Here is a 21867-nt window from a genome sequence, read left to right as displayed (position 1 = left end):
TCCAAAATATAGCAGAGGGAGGAACACTCCCAAACTCATTCTATGAGGCCACCATCACTCTGATACCAAAACCAGACAAAGATGTCACAAAGAAAGAAAACTACAGGCCAATGTCACTGATGAACATAGATGTAAAAATCCTCAACAAAATACTAGCAAACAGAATACAACAGCACATTAAAAGGATCATACACTATGATCAAGTGGTGTTTATCCCAGGAATGCAAGTATTCTTCAATATACGCAAATCAATCAACGTGATACACCATATTAACAAATTGAAGGAGAAAAACCATATGATCATCTCAATAGATGCAGAGAAAGCTTTCGACAAAATTCAACACCCATTTATGATAAAAACCCTCCAGAAAGTAGGCATAGAGGGAACTTTCCTCAACATAATAAAGGCCATATATGACAAACCCACAGCCAACATCATCCTCAATGGTGAAAAACTGAAAGCATTTCCACTAAAATCAGGAAAAAGACAAGGTTGCCCACTCTCACCACTGTTATTCAACACAGTTATGGAAGTTTTAGTCACAGCAATCAGAGAAGAAAAAGAAATAAAAGGAATCCAAATCGGAAAAGAAGAAGTAAAGCTGTCATGTTTGCAGATGACATGATACTATACATAGAGAATCCTAAAGATGCTACCAGAAAACTACTAGAGCTAATCAATGAATTTGGTAAAATAGAAGGATACAAAATTTATGCAGAGATATCTCTTGCATTCCTATACATTAATAATGAAAAATCTGAAAGTGAAATTAAGAAAACACTCCCATTTACCATTGCAACAAAAAGAATAAAATATCTAGGAATAAACCTACCTAAGGAGACAAAAGACCTGTATGCAGAAAATTATAAGACATTGATGAAAGAAATTAAAGATGATACAAATAGATGGAGAGATATACCATGTTCTTGGATTGGAAGAATCAACATTGTGAAAATGACTCTACTACCCAAAGCAATCTACAGATTCAATGCAATCCCTACCAAACTACCACTGGCATTTTTCACAGAACTAGAACAAAAAATTTCACAATTTGTATGGAAACACAAAAGACCCCAAATAGCCAAAGCAATCTTGAGAAAGAAAAATGGAGCTGGAGGAATCAGGCTCCCTGACTTCAGTCTACACTACAAAGCTACAGTAATCAAGACAGTCTGGTACTGGCACAGAAATAGAAATATAGATCAATGTAACAGGATAGAAAGCACAGAGATAAACCCATATATGGTCACCTTATCTTTGATAAAGGAGGCAAGAATATACAGTGGAGAAAAGACAGCCTCTTCAATAAGTGGTGCTGGGAAAACTAGACAGCTACATGTAAAAGAATGAAATTAGAACACTACCTAACACCATACACAAAAATAAATTCAAAATGGATTAAAGACCTAAATGTAAGGCCAGACACCATCAAACTCTTAGAGGAAAACATAGGCAGAACACTCTATGACATAAATCACAGCAAGATCCTCTTTGACCCACCTCCTAGAGAAATGGAAATAAAAACAAAATAATCAAATGGGACCTAATGAAACTTAAAAGCTTTTGCACAGCAAAGGAAACCATAAACAAGACGAAAAGACAACCCTCAGAATGGGAGAAAATATTTGCAAATGAAGCAACTGGCAAAGGATTAATCTCCAAAATTTACAAGCAGCTCATGCAGCTCAATATCACAAAAACAAACAACCCAGTCCAAAAGTGGGCAGAAGACCTAAATAGACATTTCTCCACAGAAGGCATACAGATGGCCAACAAACACATGAAAGAATGCTCAACATCATTAATCATTAGAGAAATGCAAATCAAAACTACAATGATGTACCATCTCACACCAGTCAGAATGGTCATCATCAAAAAATCTACCAACAATAAATGCTGGAGAGGGTGTGGAGAAAAGGGAACCCTTTTGCATTGTCGGTGGGAATGTAAATTGATACAGCTACTATGGAGAACAGTATGGAGGTTCCTTAAAAAACTAAAAATAGAACTACCGTATGACCCAGCAATCCTACTACTGGGCATATACCCTGAGAAAACCAGAATTCAAAAAGAGTCATGTACCAAAACGTTCATTGCAGCTCTATTTACAACAGCCAGGACATGGAAGCAACCTAAGTGTCCATGGACAGATGAATGGATAAAGAAGATGTGGCACATATATACAATGGAATATTACTCAGCCATAAAAAGGAACGAAACTGAGTTATTTGTAGTGAGATGGATGGAACTAGAGACTGTCATTCAGCGTGAAGTAAGTCAGAAAGAGAAAAACAAATACCGTATGCTAACACATATATATGGAATCTAAAAAAAAAAAAAAATGGTCATAAAGAACCTAGGGGTAAGACGGGAATAAAGATGCAGACATACTAGAGAATGGACCTGAGGATACGGGGGGGAGGAAGGGTAAGCTGGGACAAAGTGAGAGAGTGGCACGGACATATATACACTACCAAACATAAAATAGATAGCTAGTGGGAAGCAGCCGCATAGCACAGGGAGATCAGCTCGGTGCTTTGTGACCACCTAGAGGGGTGGGATAGGGAGGGTGGGAGGGAGGGAGATGGAAGAGGGAAGAGATATGGGAACATATGTATATGTATAACTGATTCACTTTGTTATAAAGCAGAAACTAACACACCATTGTAAAACAATTATACTCCAATAAAGATGTTAAAAAAAAGAAAAATAAATAATCGAAGACAAACAAATGGAAAAATATACCATGCTCATGGATCAGAAGAATTAATATTGTTAAAATGCCCATGCTACTCACAGAAATCTACAGATTTGATGCAATCCTCATCAAAATACCAATGACATTTTTCACAGAACTAGAACAAAAAATCTTAAAATTTGTATGGAACCACAAAAGAGCTTGAAAAGCCAAAACAATCTTGGGGAAGAAGAACAAAGTTGGAGGTATCATGCTCCCTCATTTTAAACTATATACAGTAATCAAAACAGTATGGTTTTGGCACAAAATCAGACACATAGATCAATGGAATAGAATTGAAAGCCCAGAAATAAACCTACACATATATGTTCAGTTATCTGTGACAATGGAAGCAGGATATACAATGGAGAAAAGACAGTCTCTTCAATAAATGGTGTTTGGAAAAGTGGAAAGCCATATGCAAAAGAATCAAACTGGACCACTTTCTTATACCATATACAAAAATAAATTCAAAATGGATTAAAATCTTGAATGTCAGATCCTAAACCATAGAACTCCTAGAAAAAAACCTAAGCATGAATCTCTTTGATATAGGTCTAGTGAAATTTTTTGAACCCGTCTCCTCAGGCAAGGGCAACAAAAGCAAAAATAAATAAATAGGACTACATTAAACTAAAAAGCCATTGCACAGCAAAGGAAACCATCAACAAAATGAAAGGCAACCTACTAAATAGAAAATATTTTCAAATCATTTATTCAATAAGAGGTTAATATCCAAAGTATATTTTAAAAACTTATACATTCATATAAAAAAAAAAGCCTGAAAAAAATTGAGCAGAGGACCTGAATAGACATTTTTCTGAAGAAGGGATTCAGATGGCCAACAGATACATAAAAAGATGCTCAACATCACTAATCATCAGGGAAATGCAAATCAAAACCACAAGAAGACAACACCTCACACCTGTCACAGTGGTGATTATCAAAAAGACAAAAACAAGTGTTGGTGAGAACGTGGAGAAAAGGGAATCCTCATGCACCATTGGTGAGAATGTAAACTGGTGTAGCCACTATGGAAAACAATATGGAGGTCTCCCAAAATTAAAAATAGGACTATCATACAATCTAGCAATTCTGGGTATTTATCCAAAGAAAATTAAAATACTAATTTGAAAAGATTTATACAACCTTATCATTGCAGCATTATTTACAAAAGCCAAGATATGGAAATAGCTTAAGTGTCCATCGATAGATGAATGGATAATGATGTGGTATATGCATACAATGGAATATTATCCGGTCATAGAAAAGAATGAAATGTCATTTGCAACAACACAGATGGATCTAGAGTATATTATGCTAAATGAAATAAGTCAGACAGAGAAAAACAACTACTGTATGATTTCACTTATGTGGAATCTAAAAAACAAACAAAATTAAACAGAAACAGATACAGAAAACAAACTGCTGGTTGCCAGAGGGGAGTGGAATTGGGGGTGAGCAAAATAGGTGAAGGGGATTAAAAAGTACAAATTTCCAGTTATAAAATAAATAAGTCACAGGGATGTAATGTACAGCACAGGGAATATAGTCAATAATACTGTGATAACTTTGTATGATGACAGATGTTAACTAGACTTACCATAATGACCATTTCAAAATGTATATAAATATCAAGTCACTATGATGTATACCTGAAACTATGATATTGTATATGATATAGTATGTCAATTATACGTCAATTAAAAAAACTCTCCAGGACTTCCCTGATGGTCCAGTGGTTAAGATACTGCCCTTCCAGTTCAGGAGACACAGGTTCGTTCCCTGGTCAGGGAAGTTCTGCATGCTGCATGGCGCAGCCAAAAAAAAAAACAGCTCTCTAAAACATACTTACAAATGTTCACCTCTTTTAAGCTTTTAGCTACAGGCTATGACTCTAACTCTCCAACCCAAGTTCCCATTCTACAGAACCTAAATATCCCACAGGATGAAACCTAAGACAATCAGTCTTTTCGTGTTTCTCTTGGTTGTCTCTCCATGTTTTTATTCACAAACACTGGTGACATACTTTTACAACACTTTCTTTATCAGCTTTAGGACTCTGAACATAAATCTAAAACGTCATACCTCAATCTTGACCCTGAAGTTGTATTATGCAAAAATAAACAATCAAAAAAAGCATTTAGAACTAAAAGATCTGGATACAATCTTAGCTCACCTGCTTCCCAGCAAGTCAACAAGTCCTTGAGCAAATCTTTTACTCCAGATGCTTAGATCACTTTACAAAGAGTGAATAATACTTACCATAAGGAGGGTTTCAAAAGATTATAATAATATAATATGTATGTGAAACTACTTAAACTGTAATAGAGAGAGACAGAGACAGAGAGAGATAGCCCAGAGGTTTCTGCCTGCTCCCTTCTTCACGACTATTTTAACACTACTCTATGTTCTAAATTCCTTGCTTCTAACTCCCATGACACTGTATGTGTTTGCCCAGTTAGCAAACATATTCTCAGTTTCTCAACTACAGGATGCTAAGTGATGCTGCTCTCTCATTTTGCCTCTTTCCTACAATCGCTCAAGTGGAGTAGATTCGTAAATAACACAGGCAGTTTCCTATAAAGTGTGACTGGAATGGTGTTGGAAAGGTGACCTTTCCAAAACTGCAACGCCTCTACTGTTCTGCCTAATCTATGCAGTTCCACCATTACAAATTCATTACTTTGGATTAAAGCATAGTATCTTCAGCTATCCTTTATTTTATGCCAGTACCCCTAAAGGGGTAATTAATCAGGAACAAGTATTTTCTAAGCATATTAAATGAACCCAATAACAAGTGTTATCTCTTTAACTAATAAGAACCTGCTATATAAAAAATAAATAAAATTTTTAAAATAATAATAAATAAATAAATAAATGTATGGAACTCAGAAATCTAGAACCCATTAAAAAAAAAAAAAGTGTTATCTCAAATAAGAGCCATGATCCGGAGGGAATGGGACCATAGAGGTTAGGTGTGTCTCACTCAGGGTGATGAAGGAGAAGGAAAGGGTGGGCCAGAACCTACACTCTGAGAAATGCAGACTTGTGATGAGAAGGGAATACCATATTTGGAAGAGGACCTGAAGTAGCCAGAGTGCAAAATGGAAGCCTTAAATACGGATTGGCTCAATATGACATTTGCTATTGCTTTACAATTAGCTTTCCCTTCATAAGTAGTCCTAATAGAGAAATTCGGCAACAAATGTAAAATATTTTATCCATAAAATAATTTTAGGAGTGACCTTAAATACAGAAAAGATAGTGGCTGTGATTTGACAGGTCCCAGAAAGTACTCTAACTCCAAAATCTCTCTCACATCCAGCACCTACACTTTCATTCTTAATCCATTAGGCAAGAAGAACCTTCCCCATAACGTCACCTTTGAAATTCAAACACTACAGGTATGGATAACATTGAATCACAACATATTGTGTGATTGCCACTGATAAATCCATTTCTTTATTTGACAAAAGCAATTTAAGACATCAAGTGCTCTGATACAGAAGAAGGTCAGTGATCATTCATACAATCAGTCTGACTATAAGTCCTTTTGGGATATGGGTTTTAATAAGCAGCAGGCTGCCTGTGCGCCAATATTTGCCTACGGCTGACCCTGACAACAGTGATTATGTATACAAACTTAGCTCACGTTGGCAAGCAGATGCATTTGGAATGATAAGATTAAAAATGTTCTCAGAAAACATCCAAAATCTCCCCAAACTTAAAGCAAAGTCAAGCTTTAAAATCAAGAGGAACAGAATGCTAAGAACACTGCCTGTAATTTAACTGAGTTCAAGTAGTTAAAAGGTCTAAAAATTAACCATGAAACTTGAAAAATATGTAAATGATCTTCAAAAACAACATTTGGAAAACTGTACATCAGAAATAGCAAAACTGCACGTGCCAAGAGGGAGGCATTTTGCAATGACTAACAAATTAAGGCATCTTAATGTGAAGGCTGATTATATAATGCATAATAAAGTACAGTAAGGAAGAGACAGAGGTGTGCTTTCTCATTAGTTCTGGCTTGGAACTATATTGCATAACATCACCAGATTTATGAATATAAAGCATCGAAAAAATCCATGGCTGTTCCCTGAATAAGATAATTTCTATAGCTCAAAAAGGCTATCATTCCAAATACCCACATTTATTCAGAATATTTTTATTGTCCATATTCAGTATAAAAATCTCAAAACTACAGTACTGTGTATGGTCAGCAGGGGTAGTTGGAATAGAAAAATAATTCAGAAAAGAGAAATCAGAGGGAAATGCCTCATTTTCAATGATGTTGCCTCTAGTTCATGGTTTTTTTTCTTACATATCCAGCTACACAGAGTTCTTCTACCTGAACAAAATGTGTATGTTTTTAAAAAATCAACTAATAGTCAACACAAATGTAGCATTTACTATGTGTCAGGCACTGTTCTAAGAGTTTTACATAAACTACCTCACTTAAACATACTACTCAATACATTTCAATAGTGTAATAGTATAATATTATTTGTACTTAAGAGATAAACAAAAGTCAGGATGTAATTGGTAGTCAAAAGCTCTGAAATTGAGTTGAGGATAAGAAATGGGTTACAAATCACTAACCACCAATCAAGATAACAATAGTCCCATTTTTTTTGTTTTTTGGTTTTTTTTTAGTCCCATGTTTTTTAGACTAAAAATATATGGAAAAGAAGAAAAAGAGAAAGAAGGAAGAGAAAAGACAATGATTATTATTACAAACCATAAATTTTCACATGGAATAGAAAAAACACTGTACTGTCATTTAAGAAATTTAATTCCCATAGCAAATAAGAGGAGACTTTACCCAACCTAATTACTATGTTATAAAAATTGCTATACCTGAAGGATCAAAAGGGGTGATTTTTTTAACTTTTCTAGGACTGTTTTCAAAAGCCATAAAGCAGAACATCCACTTAAAAAGAAAGTCAACTGGCCCTGTAGCTGACTGGAGATAATAATGTAGATTTTGAGAAGAGAGGAAAGTTTATTACTACTGACCATAAGACACTCCAGCTTACATTAGTGGGAAATAGGACCTACCTCAGGATGGAATACTAGATTATAAGGATATTTTACAAAGGAAATTTAGAATATAAAATGTTGACAGGATATATGAATGTCAGAAAAGTTTACATTTCCACAAACCACAAAGCATAACTGTTTTTAAAAAGAAAACAAACAGCTCACATTCCCACTGTGGTTTCACAAAAGGGTCCATGTGGATCATAAGGAAAGAAATGTCCCCACCAGAGGCAGAAAGAGAAACAAATTAAACAAGATTATAAAGCCTAAAGTGATTTAAAATTTGTCAGGAAAAAATTATTTCACAAAAGCAGAGATAATGCTAAAAATGATAATGCAAAATAACACAAAGAGGAAGTAAAAATAGCACCGATAATCAGCAAAGACAAGCATCACAGTAAATTACTGCTCTTTCTGAAATGATAGACTCCAGGGTTCTTTAAATATGTCTTCGAGGGGAAAATATTTTCAAAGAAAGAACTGTACAAGTTCAAGTAATTAACATCTTCTATGCTTGTACAAATTACCTGGTGGGGAGAAATGGAGAAAGCTTGATGCCACAACATATGGAATTTGGATAAAACTAAGTCTATGTAGGTTAGCAGGGCCAGATGGCAAGCAACACATGATATAACAAGCAGTGTCCAGAGTGTTTATTCAAACTAGTCAATCAGCACTGCAAGGCCATGGTACCCTCCTTCTACAAATGAGCTCTTACTTCAACCATCAGTTTCATCACTCTCAGAAGCCTAAAACAACACTCTAGTTAAAAACCTGATGGAATTGCAGTGATTTCAGACTATTTTGACCTGGTATCTTTTTATTATAGCATCATAAACACCACTTTCAACAACTTTCCTGTATGTCTCAGCACTGTTCTGAGAGATATGTCAGAGATGGAGAAAAGGTTACTAATACGTTATTTGTGGCATGGAGAATTGTGTAGAATCTTTTCCTTCAGTATTAAAGTCCAAAGTGTATGTTAACAAGTGCAGATGGTCATCTTCATTCTTTACAAGCACCTCTTCATAAAAAAGGAAAAACGCCTCATCCTTCAAGGGAGGATTTAGAGTGCTACCAAAAGACCTCGATCTTCTGCTTTCCAGCCTCCCTGCTTTATGTTGGTAAGGACATTGTTCATAACCACTTCTATCTATGCCAGGGAAAGGATGTGCAGGCTAAAAAAGAAGAACCAGGTGTGAAATTCCATAAAATGCCAACTGATTCACACCCTAGACTCTGAGGATTTACACACACTTCCACTGTTGGCAGGGCCGAGAGTAATGAGAATTCTGCTGTCACTGGTGAAGAACTAGCAAATCAGAGCAGAAAAGGACATCTACCCCAGGGAAGGAGAACTTCAACTCCAATAAATGAAGCAATGCTGATAAGATGAAATTTACATTTAAGTCACAAAGCTACTGGGACTGGACTGTAATAAAAAAAAGTATCAGACTATAAAGCAATTTGGTAATGTCAGCTTTTTTTTTTTTTTAACTGCTGTGTGTATATCTGTTAGGGAGCTTCTTTTAAAGAAACAAACATTTGAACTAGGATTGAAAAGAAGCTATTCTATTACAATATTTTATATTCAGGAAATATCAAAAATTAATAATTGCTGCAGCTTACTGAGGACCTACTATGGGTAAGGAACTTACATTTTATTTCATTTAATATAATTGATTCAGATAGATGCATTTTTAAGAGGAGGAAATAAACTGAGAAAGGGTCAATAATTAGCCCAAAGCCATACTGCTAGAAAGGAGCAGAAGTGGGCTTCAAACTAAAGCCACCTGACTGTTAAAACCATGTTCTTTTTGCCTTAGAGTCCCTCTGTATAGTTCACTATTAAATTTTTTAAGCTATAATAATAACTATTAAGGGCTTACTATGTTCCAGATTCATTATCTCACTATATCCTCTCTAAACAGCTAAATGAGGTAATATTTTACCTGTTTTATAGTTAGGAAACTGAGACACAAAGAAGTTAAGTAACATGCCCAGTTAGATAGTGGGAGAATCATGATTCAAATTCCAAGTCACTGCCTCCAAAGCCTCAGTGTGTTTCCATAATTCATAATAGCTATGAATTTGAAACATTCGTTTAGTGCCAGGTCCTTGGGAACTTCCTCCATTTTGCAAATTTTAGTTGCCACCTGACTGGCTTTATCTCTTATGTGTTTATTTTCTCCTATCTTCTTCTCACTATAGATAACATAACTGTCTAGATTCATGAAATTTTAGAAATAGAATTCACCCTCTGATAAACTGACCCAGCAAGGACAAAAAGGAAGTTATTAACAAAGTACAGTTCACATCCTAAATTTCCCATCAATGAGGCATCCTTTCCACTACATGATGCCATCATTCAGCATTTCCAAAATAAGTAAATATAAAGGCATTTTTTAAAAAGACTGAAAAATCCAATTCTACTCTATTGAAGGTAATAATTAGATATAACGATTCAGGTCAAGGATAAATTTTTGAAAGCAGCTATTACTCTAATAAAATTTTTGTACACATTGAAAAAACCATCAAAACACTGTAATCTAGCTTTGAAAACTCTCTAAATGTGCTCCCAATCTAGCAAACCCTGTTGACCAGCTCTTCTGGTCTTTTTGCCGTACTTTGTACAAGTCCCTCTCTGTTGTGCTTTTAGAACCAGGACAGCTCTCTCCACATTTCCACCTTCTAAAATAATTAGATTCAACCATTCATCCTCAGAGTTCCTACCACAAAGTCTCAGCTATGACCTGTTAATGGCCCATATTCCACTATTTTGAAATTCCACCAACAAATTTATGGTGATTTGACCATAACATTTTTATCTTCTCTCTCCCCCCCAATTTCACTAAAACAGTAAAGGGGGGGAAGACACAAACAAAGAAAATAAAAGGCATCATTGAATGAGATTTTCAACATATGTGGGGAGGGGAGCTAATGAAAGATGGATAATGTACTTAACAGGAAGGAAAAAGCTATAGCTTAAAGAGGAGAATAAAGATCAAAAAAGAGCTTATTCATTTCATAGAACCCTTAGAGAGGCTCAGCATTCAAAGCTTGTCATCATGGGGCATAGAATACCCACACATACTTCTCTCACATCTCCTGCGCTGGATACTACCACCAAGAGAGTATTATAATTTTCATGGGAGAGATTTAACTGGAGAAGGTCAACACCTAGAGACTTCAGGTACTGTGAAGAGCAACGGTGAGACTGAAGGCAAAAAAAGATGGATTAATTAAAAGCCCATGTACTAATTCACAAGACCCTTCCCCCAGCATCCTCTATCTCCTCATATGCAAAAAGCTGGGAACCAGGCAACTTCCACACACAAGAAATGAAAGATTACTTCCTTGAAAACACTGAACTGCCCTGAGAAAAATATCTTTGTTCTCAGGCTTGAGGTTCTCCAACACCTGAAAGATTCCAAAATGAAATACGCCAATCAACAAGACCTAGAAACAGATCCTCAAGCCAGCTTTTTAATGCCTCATTCAAATGTAGACCTAAGAATCATCAAACATTTGATGAAAGGCTCCAACGTGAAACACAGACCAAAATAAACAAAGAAGAAAAAAAAGACATGGAAGAAAGCGATATATGCTAGAAAGAGAAAAAAAAGTCATCAAAAAATATTCATCAGTATCACCAGAAAGATATATAAAGAGCTTAAAATTAGAGTCATAATATAAGAATGGGATGCTGTGGAAAAAGAAAAAGTAGAAAACAATAAGGAGCACTAAAAAATTGAACTTACATTTTACCTAATGCATGTGGTAAACTGCATTATTGTTCAAAAATATTCTCTACCCTTCTCCTATCAGATTTTTTTTTTCCCTGCCCATGGGGCAGGATATTTGCCATTGATTTCCTTTTGACAATGAAATGTGTTTCAATGTGATGTTTCACAGAAACCTTAAAAGCAAGCATGTGGTTTACATTTTTTTTTCCTCCTCTGACACAGGATTGGCAATATTCTGGATAGCAGTTGCTCCTGCATTCTGAAACTTCCAAGGAAGATGATGTGGACAGATCTGCTTCTGACCACAATGAAAACCTATTGGGATGAAGAACTAAACTTCTGTTGTTGAAAGCCATTGAGATTTGGAGCATGTTTGTTACTCCAGACAATCTAGTCTATCCTGACACTACAATATGTTTGATCACATTGACTGGAGCTTCAGACTATTCAAAAAGCCAGAGTCTGGATTAGTAGGTATATGAAAAACTAAGCAGGGACTTCCCTGGTGGTCCAGTGGTTGGGACTTCATCTTCCAGTGCAGGGGGTGCAGATTTGATCCCTGGTTGGGGAGCGAACATCCCACATGCCTCGGGGCCAAAAAACCAAAACATAAAACAGAAGCAATATTGTAACAAATTCATTAAAGACTTTAAAGATGGTCCACATCAAAAAAATCTTTAAAAAAAAAAAAAAAAAGGAAAGGAAAACTAAGCAAGTAAAAAATAAACACTTATCAACTCTGGAAAAAACCAAAAAGTTATACAGGAACAAGCTGTAATCATATTACCCTATATGGTTCAGAATAAAAAATATTTATAGAGTCATTATAACATAATCCCTTGATATTGGCTGAATCAAAAACCGAAATAACTGTCGAAAGGATAGGAGGAAGATCTGTGTGTGTATGTGTTTGTAGAACTGTTAAGAACACTAAATCCTAATCTTCTCTAAAAGGAAGTCAATAGAGATCTAATACTGACAAATCAAGAAAAATAGTACACTGTGATATTTCGAAATATGGACATAAATACTAGAAGAATAAAAAGATTTAAAATAGTTGTCTCAGAAGCATTAAACTGGAAGATAAGAAGATTGGGACATGGGATTGCCATTCTTCAATACAGCATTATTTGACTTTTTACAAGTATTATTTTGATAAAGGTAAAAATTAAATGAAAACAGTTTTCTCTTACCATTTACAAACATACAGTTAAATATCTGAAGAAACCACCAAAAGACTTTTAAAATGAGTAAGAAGAATAGCTGGGAAGTGGAAAGGGGCTAGGCAAGGGACTGCTATTTTTCACTTTAAGCTTCTCAATACTATTTGATTTTTTTTTTTTGGCAATCTGACAAAACTTAAAAAATTAAAAATTTCCAAAGGAAGGAAGCTAAAAATAACAACTGAAATATGTAAGTGAAATTTGCTTTTGTTATATTGAGTCAAATCATCAGAAAACAAACTCATATCAAGAATAAAGTAAAGAACTCAATATTTGCCAATAGCCTGGTAAAATCAATAATTTAAAACTGTTACCCCCACCATATTTTGTTTTGTTTTTTTATAATGAGAATTTTCAGTGAGGTCATCTGGGTGCTTTAGGAATCTCAATCATTATTCTAGAGCTCTAATGTATACCATAGTGATTATAATTATTAATACTATACTACAAACTTGAAAGTTGCTAAGAGAGTAGATTTTAAATGTTCTCATCTCATACACACACACACACACACACACACACACACACACACACACACACAAAAGGTAATTATGGAGATAGCCACAATTTTTGTTTGTTTGTTTGTTTAAAAATCTCCTTTAATTATATTTTCATGAACTCCAAGAAGAACATCGTTGCAGTTAATGTTACAAAAAAGCAAAGAGGGACATCTGAACATGCAATAAAAAATGGATTCACAGTGAAAATAATGTATGCTGGTACTAAAATATAGTTACTTGGCTCCCTGAAGGGAAAAGCTTTCTACTAATTATCTATTCACTTGGGTTTTATCATGAGAAAAATTTTTTTTTTCTGGAAAGCTTTGGGAAGTTTTCAATTTGTGCTACTGTTATTGTTAGCATCTGCTGGAAGTCCCTCATTCTGAAAGCCATTATTTGCAGTCTATAATTTAATCAGAAAATGCAAAAGTACAACAAATAGCTTGGCAACTGTGTTCTTGTTACATACAAAGCCATTAGCAAAAATATGTAACAAAATTTATGTGAAACAATTTTGTCCTTATATATAGAAGTTTCACAGCAAGATAGACAAGATGAAAAGGCAGAGGGCTATGTACCAGATGAAGGAACAAGATAAAACCCCAGAAAAACAATTAAATGAAGTGGAGATAGGCAACCTTCCAGAAAAAGAATTCAGAATAATGATAGTGAACATGATCCAGAACCTTGGAAAAAATATGGAGGCAAAGATCGAGAAGATGCAAGAAATGTTTAACAAAGACCTAGAAGAATTAAAGAACCAACAAACAGAGATGAACAATACAATAACTGAAATGAACACTAAACTAGAAGGAATCAATAGCAGAATAAGTGAGGCAGAAGAACAGATAAGTGACCTGGAAGACAGAATGGTGGAATTCACTGCTGCAGAACAGAATAAAGAAAAAAGAATGAAAAGAAATGAAGACAGCCTAAGAGACCTCTGGGACAACATTAAATGCAACAACATTCACATTATAGGGGTCCCAGAAGGAGAAGAGAGAGAGAAAGGACCCGAGAAAATATTTGAAGAGATTATAGTCGAAAACTTCCCTAACATGGGAAAGGAAATAGCCACCCAAGTCCAGGAAGCGCAGAGAGTCCCATACAGGATAAACCCAAGGAGAAACATGCTGAGACACATAGTAATCAAACTGGAAAAACTCAAAGACAAAGAAAAATTATTGAAAGCAGCAAGGGAGAAACAACAAATAACATACAAGGGAACTCCCATAAGGTTAACAGCTGATTTCTCAGCAGAATCTCTACAAGCCAGAAGGGAGTGGCATGATATACTTAAAGTGATGAAAGGGAAGGACCTACAACCAAGATTACTCTACCTGGCAAGGATCTCATTCAGATTTGATGCAGAAATCAAAAGCTTTACAGACAAGCAAAAGCTAAGAGAATTCAGCACCACCAAACCAGCTCTACAACAAATGTTAAAGGAACTAATCTAAGTGGGAAACACAAGAGAAGAAAAGGACCTACAAAAACAAATCCAAAACAATTAAGAAAATGGTAATAGGAACATACATATCAATAACTACCCCAAATGTAAATGGATTAAATGCTCCATTCATTTGCAAATGAATCAACCCACAAAGTGTTAACCTCCAAAATATATAAACAGCTCATGCAGCTCAGTATTAAAAAAACAACCCAATCAAAAAGTGGGCAGAAGACCTAAATAGACATTTCTCCAAAGAAGGCATACAGATGGCCAAGAGGCACATGAAAAGCTGCTCAACATCACTAGTTATTAGAAAAATGCAAATCAAAACTACAATGAGGTATCACCGGTTAGAACGGGTATCATCAGAAAATCTACAAACAACAAATGCTGGAGAGGGCGTGGAGAAAATGGAACCCTCTTGCACTGTTGGTGGGAATGTAAATTGATACAGCCACTATGGAAAACAGTATGGAGGTTCCTAAAATCTAAATATAGAAATACCATATGACCCAGCAATCCCACTACTGGGCATATACCCAGAGAAAACCATAATTCAAAAAGACTCATGCACCCCAGTGTTCATTGTTGCACTATTTACAATAGCCCGGTCATGGAAGTAACCTAAATGCCCATCAACAGACGAATGGATAAAGAAGTTGTGGTATATATATACAATGGAATATTACTCAGCCATAAAAAGGAACGAAACTGGGTCATTTGCTGAGACATGGATGGATCTAGAGACTGTCATACAGAGTGAAGTAAGTCAGAAAGAGAAAAACAAATATCGTATATTAACGCATATATGTAGAACTTAGAAAAATGGTACAGATGAACCGGTTTGCAGGGCAGAAATTGAGACACAGATGTAGAGAACAAATGTATGGACACCAAGGGGGGAAAGCGGCAGGGGGTTGGGGGTGGAGGTGTGATGAATTGGGGGATTGGGATTGACATGTATACATTGATGTGTATAAAATTGATGACTAATAAGAACCTGCTGTATAAAAAACTTTTTAAAAAATAGACAACTAATAAGAAAAAAAAAGGTAATTATGTGACGTGATGCAGGTGTTAGCTAATGTTACAGTGGTAATCATTTAGCAATATATAAGTGTATCAAATCATCACCTTGCAAACCTTACACTTACACAGTGTTATACATCAATTATACCTCAACAAAGCTGGAAAAAAAGAATCTCAATCATTATCAAAAATAAGTTACTTTCAATATGCAATACTGTATTTACTAAGACTGGGTAATGCACACCTCAGGATCATTTTCAAAAAACACTGAACATTTTATTCTTAACCTTCAGTCAAACCAGGATTTTATTAACATAACCACAAATTCCTGTTAAGTGCAATAAATATTAATTAAACAACTATTATATATGTGTATAAGATTGCCCTAAGCTTTGCAGGAGATAAAAGTTAAGATATTTCACTCTCTATCGTCCTGGAATTTATAATCTTGTGAGGAACATAAGATGTGCATAGCAATTACCATAATAAAGTGGAAAATTATATAGGGGCATAAAAGTGGTAGAAATAGGGAAGAGAAATGAAGATTAGTTATAATTCAGAGGACCAGGGAGCAGATGGTCTTTGAACATTGGCTGAAATTGAACATGTGAAGCTAGAGAGAAGAGAATTATATGGGAGTAAAATAATAATATCAATAAAGAATGTAAGAAGGAAAGTGCAGCACATGTCAGTTCAGCAAGTCATTTTGGTTGGATCATAAGGTGGGTGAAAAGAAGTAGTAAAAAATAAAGAAAGAAAATATTTTGGGAGATCATAGGGCTCTTTGAGGATCAAGTTAACCATTTTATAATTCATATAACAGAAATGTTGGTGTCGATTAAAGGTTTTGAGAAACAAGTGACCTGTCCAGAATTATATTAAGGAAAATTAATCTGAAAATGTACATGGGGAGGATTAAAAGAGAAGAAACAAGAGCTATGCTTTACTTAACATTAATAGATAACAAAGAGAAAATCACATTCTCTGAATAGATATCTTGACATACATTTTTGAGAAATATCATCATTCTCAAACAATGAGGACATTTCAAATTTGCATCAAAATTTTGTGACCAGCATGAGTGTTGTAAAAAAAAAAAACATAAGCAAGCAATATACACATTGATCTTTATAAGCTCTATAATTATACTATTGGTCAAAACAGTTCCTATTCACCTAAAGGAGGAATAGATGTCTTCAGGTAGAAAAGAAAGAACTAAAGTAGATGTGAAAATTTCCCTTACTTATTTTCAAACAGGGGCTCCTCAAAAAAACCTGCAATTAATTAAGTTTCTGAAATACAAACATATCTGAATAGTAGACATATGGCAGGAGCGGCAAATGAGCAGACCAAGCTGAGGTCCTAATTTGTCAAAAGTAAGCACATTAGTATTACCAATCTGTTAATGTTGACAAGCAGACTCATTCTGACTGTTCCTTTTGTATCAACAAATGAGTGGATTTCAAATACCCTAAACAGAAATACTAAAAGGAGCCCTTCTAAAAGTACATATCATCCCAATAATTTCTGGATGCTCTTTCAGTCTAGCCTACAAATATTTTCAGGACAGCAACTCAGAAGGGAAGAAATGTCTTAAGTCCCTGAGCTATGTATTGAATGCTAATGTATTTGTATATGATGGATTTAATACAGAATTGAGAATAAATGACTTTCAGCAGCTGCACTCTAGACCTATAAATCGCTATGAGTACTACAAAATCCATACAGAAGAGGAACAGCTGGATAATTTACAACACCAGTATTTGTCAAGAAAAAGCTGAAAATACAGAACCTGATTTCTCCTCTTTTCACAGTGCACGTTTCTACGAAAATTAAAAATTATTCGTCTAGAGAATCTATTTGGATAAATGCTTCTATTCATGTTGACACATTGCTCCTTTAAAATACAAAATCCTTAATTCCACTCATTTTAAGGAGCACCTTATAAAAGGATAAGAATGGCAAATGAAAAAAGTTTTTCTTATAACCAAATGCAAGCACAAAGAAAAGTCTGTTAATGTTTATTTTGTGTTCCAATTGCTATGCTCTGATAAAATCCTACAAAAGGAAACACATTAACCAGATGACTTGCAGAGCACAGTGATACCAAAAATAGTACTTAAGTTAATACACTAATTGCAAAATTGCAGAGATTAAGTTCATCATTCTAGTTCTTGGGTAAACTTTGGAGATAGAGTATTTAAAGTTTAATATAAGGGCTGCCCTAAGCTTCTTAAAGAATGATACAAGCAGTAAAAATGTGCTCCATATAAGAAGTGAACTCCAGAAAGAGAAAGCTGCAGTCACTAAAGGAATATTAGCTCATGTGTAAGCAACAAAATAACTTGCTTGCAACTTCTATAAAAGTCAATACAACAGAATGCTTAAGTGCCAATTTTGCTCACATATCTACCATTGTTTTAGTTTTCATAGGTGACTCTGATTCATAAAGAAGCCATTTTACCTTGATAATAACGCCAAAGAAAAATTTTAATGTCCTCACATGGAGGTATAATGTCCTCTACGTAGGAATTTGACAATATGAAAAAATTTGGACCTAATTTCAAATGGACCTCACTCAGGTTCAGACATATAAGTTCCTTTAAAACAATGATAAAGACGCAGTTGTAGAGAATGGACTTGAGGACACGAGGAGGGGGAAGGGTAAGCTGGGATGAAGTGAGAGCGTGGCATGGAAATATATACACTACCAAATGTAAAATAGATAGCTAGTGGGAAGCAGCCGCATAGCACAGGGAGATCAGCTCCGTGCTTTGTGACCACCTAGACGGGTGGGATAGGGAGGGTGGGAGGGAAACGCAAGAGGGAGGAGATATGGGGATATATGTATATGTATAGCTGATTCATTTTGTTATAAAGCAGAAACTAACACACCATTGTAAAGCAATTATACTCCAATAAAGATGTTAAAAAAATAATAAAAATAAAACAATGATCATAGGAAATTCAACCAGTTGGCTTTATTCTCCAAATAATGCAGTCTAGTGGACTTTAATTGCAATATTATGTAAACACTGATAAGAATACACACAGAGTGACAGAAGAACAGGCAGCTTTACCTGCTTACCAACCTAACATCAGCCAGAAGCAAAAGAGATGGGTGAGGTTTTCTTAATTGATGTCTGACCATCTTTCTTCCCTTGTACCTCATTCCTCTAATCACTTTATTTTAAAATCACATAGCTCAGAGCACAAACAAGGCCCCCTCTGTCAGTTGTCCTTAAGTTGAACTCAAGTCTTCTCAGCACACACATAGCCTCACAGGATATGTACTTATTGAGCAGAATGCCAGGGAAAGAATCATAGGCATCTAATAGTAGAAGTAGACATGGTTTAACAAAAAATATCCAAGCCCTAAAATGTCACAAAGGGTTGAAGGGCATAAAAAGAACACATTAATTTATGTGAAATTAGTTTCACTCCAATTAACAGAAAGACTCAGCTGCATTTTTCTTAAGTTATACTACTTACTAGCTCGGAGCATGAACCACCAACCAGATGGGTAACTGCAAACCAGAACTACCAAAGGAGAAATTCTTGCACTGCTTTAAAATGGGAATAGAGGGCTATCACTAAATATACCGGAAAAAAAAGTACCATTGTTTACGGGCCTCTACCACAGAACTTTACACATCTATATGATTCTCTTCCCTGAACTTCTGACAGGACTTTGAATCTCTCCTAGAATCTCTCTCAGGAGTTCAGCCACAGAACTGAGCTAACTTAAATGCCCTACCATCCTTACTGTTCTATAATCACTGAAGTTGTCCTAATTTCTTAAGTTAAAATATCCTGTGGTTCTGGGTACTTCCCTCGCGACACAGTGGTTAAGAATGTGCCTGCCAATGCAGGGGACACGGGTTTGAGCCCTGGTCTGGGAGGATCCCACATGCCGCAGAGCAACTAAGCCTGCGAGCCACAACTACTGAGCCCACGTGCCATAACCGCTGAAGCCCGTGTGCCTAGAGCCTGTGCTCCACAACAAGTGGAGCCACCGCAATGAGAAGCCCATGCACCGCAACGAAGAGTAGCCCCCGCTCGCCGCAACTAGAGAAAGCCTGCACTCAGCCACAAAGACCCAATGCAGCCAATAAATAAATAAATTTATTTAAAAAATATATATATCCTGTGGTTCTAAACTGGACCCAACTTATTTCAAGAACAGTAGTACCCAATTTTTTTAAATGCCCATTAAATAAAGTATTAAGTAAAATCAATACTTTATTAATTCACAGTTGTGGAAGCCAAACCATCTTAGCAGTAGAGGACACAGAGTAATATTTAAAGAATAAAGAAGAACATTTTATTTCTTATAAGTTGTAATGCACTGAAGAATCTCAGAAATTACTTGTTAAAGTTTCTGGCTTCAAATACTCTTAGAACTTGAAGGTCAATTTTGATCTATCCCTTTATTATTACTCCAAATAGGTATATATTTATCTTTTTCATGGAGGTATTTTTATAAATCTTTACACCCCACCCCACACCTACTAAATACATGGCTATCTAAATTTCAGTTGTTCATCAAAATCCATTATTTCCACTTATCTTAGCCCTCTCAGCCCACAGAGACCTCTTTCTCACATGAAGTCCCATACTATTTATTATTTGTAGTATAATGTAGTAGTTAAATGCATAAGATTTTACTGCTAGACACCCCTGTATCAGAGTCCTATCATTCATTGCTTATGAGACTATGGGTAAGTCACTTAACCAACACAGACCTTAGCTTCCTCATACCTGAAATGGAGATAACAACACCTATTTTACCAGGTTTTTGTGAAAGATGAATAAGATAATATATGAAGTGTTTACACTTTAATAGGAAGCAGGAAAAATAAAAATAATTTTTAGAAAATACAACTCAATAATAAAAGGACAACCCAATTTAAAAATGGGCAAAATATTTTAATAGACACTTACAAAGGCCAGTAACCACAGGAAAAAATACTCAAACTTATATTTATGAGGAAAATGCAAATTAAACCACCATGATATGTAACTACACATCTACCAAAGGCTAAGATTCCCATAACTGGAAGTCTCATACATTTGTTGGTGAGCGTAAAATGGTACAACTGCTTCAGAAAAAAGTGTTGCAGTTTCTTATAAAACCAAAAATGTACCTACCCTATGACAAGATAATTCCACTCCTATGTATAGGCATACCTCAGAGATATTGCAGGTTCAGTTCCAGACCACCACAATAAAGTGAATATCACAACAAAAGTAACACAAATTTCTTGGTGTCCCAATGCATATAAAAATTATGTTTTACACTATACTGTAGTCTATTAAGTACATAATGGCATTATGTCTATAAAAACAATGTACATAACTTAATTTTAAAATACTTTATTGTTAAAAAGTGCTAACCACCATCTTACACTTTAGCAAGTCAAAATTTTTTGCTGGTGGACAGTCTCGCCTCAGTGCTGATGGCTGCTGACTGATCAGGGTGGTGGTTGCTGAAGGGTGGGTGGGGCTGTGGCAATTTCTTAAAACAAGACAACCATGAAGTTTGCTGCATAGATTACTTTTTCCTTTCACAAACAATATCTCTGTAGTATGCAATGCTGTTCGAAAGTATTTTACCCACAGTAGAATTTTCAAAACTAGAGTCCATCCTCTCAAACCCTGCCACTGCTTTATCAACTAAGTTTATGTACTATTCTAAATCCTGTGTTGTAATTTCAACAATCTTCACAGCATCTTCACCAAGAGTAGATTCTATCTCGAGAAACCATTTGCTTTGCTCATCCATAAGAAACAGCTCCTCATCTATTTTTTTTTTTTTAACATCTTCATTGGAGTATAATTACTTTACAATGGTGTGTTAGTTTCTGCTTTATAACAAAGTGAATCACTTATACATATACATATGTTCCCATATCTCTTCCCTCTTGCATCTCCCTCCCTCCCATCCTCCCTATCCCACCCCTCTAGGTGGTCACAAAGCACAGAGCTGATCTCCCTGTGCTATGCGGCTGCTTCCCACTAGCTATCTATTTTACGTTTGGTGGTGTATATATGTCCATGCCACTCTCTCACTTTGTCACAGCTTACCCTTTCCCCTCCCCATATCCTCAAGTCCATTCTCTAGTAGGTCTG

General features: G+C 35.5%; 1 protein-coding gene across 4 annotated transcripts in view; it reads right to left on the bottom strand.

The window, feature by feature from the left end:
- The window catches only part of CTNNA3 (catenin alpha 3), a 1725675-nt gene that overhangs the window by 1310227 nt on the left and 393581 nt on the right, over positions 1-21867 (bottom strand). The window lies entirely within an intron of this gene.

This window comes from Balaenoptera physalus, assembly GCF_965194825.1.
Source record: "Balaenoptera physalus genome assembly, chromosome: 14".
NCBI lineage: Eukaryota > Metazoa > Chordata > Mammalia > Artiodactyla > Balaenopteridae > Balaenoptera > Balaenoptera physalus.
Note: the sequence above shows the minus strand (reverse complement) of the source record. Positions and strands in the feature narration are given on the sequence as shown.